The sequence below is a fragment of the Panicum virgatum genome, chromosome 4N (assembly GCF_016808335.1).
Source record: "Panicum virgatum strain AP13 chromosome 4N, P.virgatum_v5, whole genome shotgun sequence".
In the NCBI taxonomy this organism is placed as follows: Eukaryota; Viridiplantae; Streptophyta; class Magnoliopsida; order Poales; family Poaceae; genus Panicum; species Panicum virgatum.
Genome location: NC_053148.1, coordinates 36,936,375 through 36,940,882, shown reverse-complemented (window position 1 = coordinate 36,940,882; position 4,508 = coordinate 36,936,375). Strand labels below are relative to the sequence as shown.

General features: G+C 48.9%; 1 long non-coding RNA gene across 1 annotated transcript; it reads left to right on the top strand.

The window, feature by feature from the left end:
• Positions 1-1,362: 1,362 nt before the first annotated feature.
• LOC120671129 lies at positions 1,363-1,987 on the top strand. The gene is made up of 2 exons (XR_005673513.1): positions 1,363-1,523; positions 1,674-1,987. It is a non-coding gene; the product is annotated as an uncharacterized LOC120671129 (long non-coding RNA).
• The last annotated feature ends 2,521 nt before the right edge of the window (positions 1,988-4,508 follow it).

The following is a 4,508-nucleotide window of genomic DNA, read 5'->3' as shown; positions in this document are numbered from 1 at the left end:
CAATGGTATTCTGGGCTTGCTTTGCAAGGACCACTACCCTGGATGCATCGAGATTGACGGCCGTCTTCAGCCGGCGTCGGCTTGGGGGCACTACATCCAAGCCATCGATAGACCGGACCAGGAAGGCAGGTGCTTTGCGAGCAAGGCAGAGCGGGTATTGCAGGAACTGTGGGTAAGTCTTGTATGCGCTATAATTGTCAATACATCTCATTAATTGGACATTCTTGATATAATGGCTTCGTTCATTATCATGTGCAGGATTTCTACAGGTGCGAGGAGGGAATGATGACCGTGGCATGCGAGGTGGCAAACACGGCCTGTCACAAGCTGGTGGCGGATATGCTCTACGAGGCGTGCATCCAGGCTAACTGTGATTACAAACGTCGCATCAAAAAAGTGAAGACCAACAAAGGGGCTGTGCGAAACCTCAGGCTAACTCGGGAACAATATAAGAGGGTAAATATACAATATTATTAATATTGACTTTTACTAAAATGAAGTACACTACAGTTGATCTTCTTATATGTCATGTATGACATGCAAGTGATTCCTTGGTGGTTAGCCGGGAATGAACAGTGCTGGGACATGATAATCGACAGGTGGTATGCGGAAGGTTGGGTGGAGATGCACGAGTCTTGCTGGCAGTGGTGTTTGATGATGCCAGGTGCACCGCACCATCAGGGCAACAGTCTCCTACGACAGTACGCGGCCAGATAGGTAAGTGAATTCATTTCTTCATTTTAACGCTCAACCATACACAATTTGTAATCATCTTTCTTTTTTCACAGTTGGCCTCACATGGAGGCGAGCCTTGCCCCCCGATCAAGGCGTGGGCTTTGGCCCACAAAGGGAAGGCAACATCGGATGTCAACTACAACCCGGTGGACCCCCAGAAGCGTACATCAATGCGACTGTCCACAGTCGCCTCAGTGAGTACAACTCGATGGCAACGGAGGTGAATGGGCCGGACTTTGATCCGAACACAGAGCCCATTGATGCAGAAGTCATGATGAGGGTGGGAGGAGGGAAGAAGCATGGCCGGTACTGCATTGGCGACAGCTTGATTGACTCCGCCAGTACTCCTACTCTCGCGCAGATTCGAGTCAGGAGCACTAGCTCTAGCCTGGCCATACACCCACGTCAAAGCACTACGGAGATCCAGATGGAGGCATTGAAGGTTATTTCTGTTACAGCAAAGGTTTATTAATTTTGACATATGTTTCTTGGTACTCTAACCATGCAATCTAATTTTGTAGGCCCAGATGTAACGAGATTTTGAAGCACAGCTCCTAGCACAATAGCAGGCGTGGGCGGCACAGCAGCAGGCACAGTAGCAGGCGTGGGCGGCCGAGCGGGAGAGGATGCAGCAAGACCTTCGGTAGACATAGGAAGCCTCCCAGCAGAATCAGATGCAGCTGGCCCTGGCTTTTCAGTTCATGCAGACTCTGGGCTCGCAAATGGGTCTTTCGCCACCGCAATTCACTCAGACTAATATCCCTGCGCGTGCAGCTACCCCTACTCCTGTGAGCGATTTCACAACCTTCTAATTTCATTTATCGTTATTTGACTAATACACAACTCTATCATGACTTAGAAACAATGCCTTAGAAACAAAGACTTAGAAACAATGTCTTAGAAACAAAGACTTCAAATTAATGACTTTGAATTTGCAGCCTCAATCGGCGGCATCAAATGATGGGCCAACAGAAATGTCCCCTTCGCCGATGCCTCAGAATGTGTGGCCGCCTCCTCAATGGGTGACTTACCTGTAGCAGTTCCAGCAGAACCCTTCGTGGTCGCAGCACCCGCCGCCGCCGCCGTAGTCGTGAGTTGTTCTTGTATGGACATGCACTCTTTGTATAGACTATCTTTTGAACTTGTGCTTGTATGGACATGTATGAACTACCAGTGCTTGTATGGACTTGTATCGACTACATTTGGGCTTGTATGCATTGCGATATTTGCTATATTTGCATTTGGACTTCTATGGATTGAATGCGATGCAAATTGTGATATATGAAATGATCGTGACATTTGATGCAATATATATGAATTGTCTGTGATGTTAATTTGATTGGAATCTGGAATATTTGTGATTAAACAAAAAAAAGGAATCTGAAAATTAATTTTGCCGTGTGCCACCATTTTTTGCCGTGTGCCATGGCAAGGCACACGGCAAAGCTGCCATTCTTTGCCGTGTGCCTGTCCACGTGGCACACGGAAAAGGTGGCATTGTTTGCCGTGTGCCTGACCATGTGGCACACGGCAAACAGCCCACGTGGCATGCTGGGTTGACGGGCTAACTTTATTTTGCCGTGGGCCTGATAAAACACACGGCAATGGCTTTGCCGTGTGCCCTACCCTGTATGCCGGCCGAGCTTTGCCGTGCGCTGTTTACCGTGTGTAACACAGGGCAAATCCTTTGCCGAGTGTTTTTGGGTCTTTGCCGTGTAAGCACACGGCAAACCCACTGTTTTCCGTAGTGTTTACGGTCGGGAGGGGTGGCACATTTGTCGTGGCGCGCTCTAGTAATGTGAGAAAATAACGGTGTTATTGTATCAGATAGACGTCTCTTATTTTTTTTAATTATTTATAAAAAATTTACTTGAAATAAAGGTGTTGTTTTGTCAACAAACAAGAAAAAAAAAATGAAATTTGCTAAATTTTACGCACATGTGCGTTGAGTACCTCGCAAATACACACTTACGAGAAATCGAAGATGACAATAGTTGTAGGCACGCAACACATCTAAGTAAAGTGAAAGCTGTAGGCATGTAGCATGTGCCAACGGATATCTGCGACGATCGAGTAAGAGCAAGTATTATAGCTGGCGGTAAGCCGGCTAAATGATAAGGTGGAGGTGAGAAAAAAAGGAGAGAGGGGAGAAGTGGGTTGTAAACTTACAGCCAGCTTGGGCACAAGAAGATGACTTGCCGACTGGCGCCATGGAGAGGGTCCCTGGTGCCTAGGTCTCTAGGCGACTCAGGGTGTGCGTGAGGCGACTAGGTTTTCTCAACCTTCTCTTCTCGTTTCTAGTGCCTGATTTGATCTCCTCACCGGAGATCCAATCGCGAGTCCACTGTCCCATCCCTCATCTGCGTCCACGTTGAGATCTCCTTTGGAGCCCCAACCAAAATCTGCTAACCCTCCTAGTTGCTTTAGGGCTTCGGGTTTCTTTCTCGTTGTCGCTGATGGAGGCGGTTGAGGAGCTGTTGGAGCGTTTGAGGCTCTCGGAGGCGGAGAAGAAAGGAATCAGGGTGGAGGGTTCTGGCCCGGCGGGGGCGAGATCATCGGAGGTCCAGGCGATCGGGAAGGTGCTGGCCGAGAAACTGGTCAGCGAGGAGGGTTTGAAACAAACCCTAGGGAAGATATGGTGCCCTATTAAGGGAGTGCTTTGAAAGGATCTTGGTGACAATCACTTTCTCTTTACTTTTCTGCAAGCTGCGGGGAAAAAGCGAGCTCTCAAGGAGGGGCCATGGATGTTCGGTAAGGATCTCGTTGTTATGGCGGATTTTGATGCCACAAAAACTGTTGAAGAATTGGATTTCTCTTTCATTCCAATTTGGATCCGGGTGATGAAACTTCCCCTTGGCATGATGAGAAGGGCTACCGGGGAAGCGATTGGAGATGAGATAGGCACTTTCATGGCTATGGATCTGGATGACAATGATATGGCAGTGGGGCATTTTCTTAGGATCAAGGTGAAGCTTGATATCAGAAAACCCCTCATGAGAGGTGTCACGGTGTGTGTTGGGGAGGATAACAAACCTGTGTGGTGCCCAGTGGAGTATGAGTTCCTGCCGGACTTTTGCTATACCCGTGGTTTAATTGGCCATACAGATAAGGTTTGTGGTGTGTCCCTAGCCAAAGGAGAAATTCAGCAGTTCTCAAAAAAGCTCCGGTGCATTCCTGAAAGGAGAAGAGTGGAGGTGGGAGGAGATGACAGGTTTGGAGGTGGCCGATTTGTCCCAAGCTGGAGATCGTCTGGCTTGAGTGGAAGAAGCCTCTCGGGTGGTTCAGATGGCAGGAGTTTCTCAGGTAAATCAGGAAGTGATGGCCCCTCCTGGAGGAAAGAAGTATAGGAGAAAGGAGCCCAGCAAAAAGACGGGAAGAAGGGAGAAGAGGATGAGGTGCAAAGCCCCCTGAAGAACACACATGATCGGGCTCTTGCAGTAGCATCCAAGAAGGTGTTGTTTGCTGGTACTACTGAGGTGAAGGAGTCTCGTGTGAATGAATCTGAAAAGGAGAAAGGAGAAACAGCCAGTGGCAGGAAGAAGGGGGAGGAGGCACCTCTGAATGTGCAGAAGCAGGGGCGCGGCACATTGGGCGGAGGAGATGTGAACAGTGCCCTAACAACCATGCAGGTTGATGATGTGGTGCTGAACCCGGAGGAGGAGGTTGGGCAGGGAAAGGTCTCTTTGCCGAAGGGGTTGGGACCAAAGGTGGGCATGTATAAAAAACGTCCACAGTCTAAGCAAGGAGTAGCAATGGTGCAGCAGGTACGGACG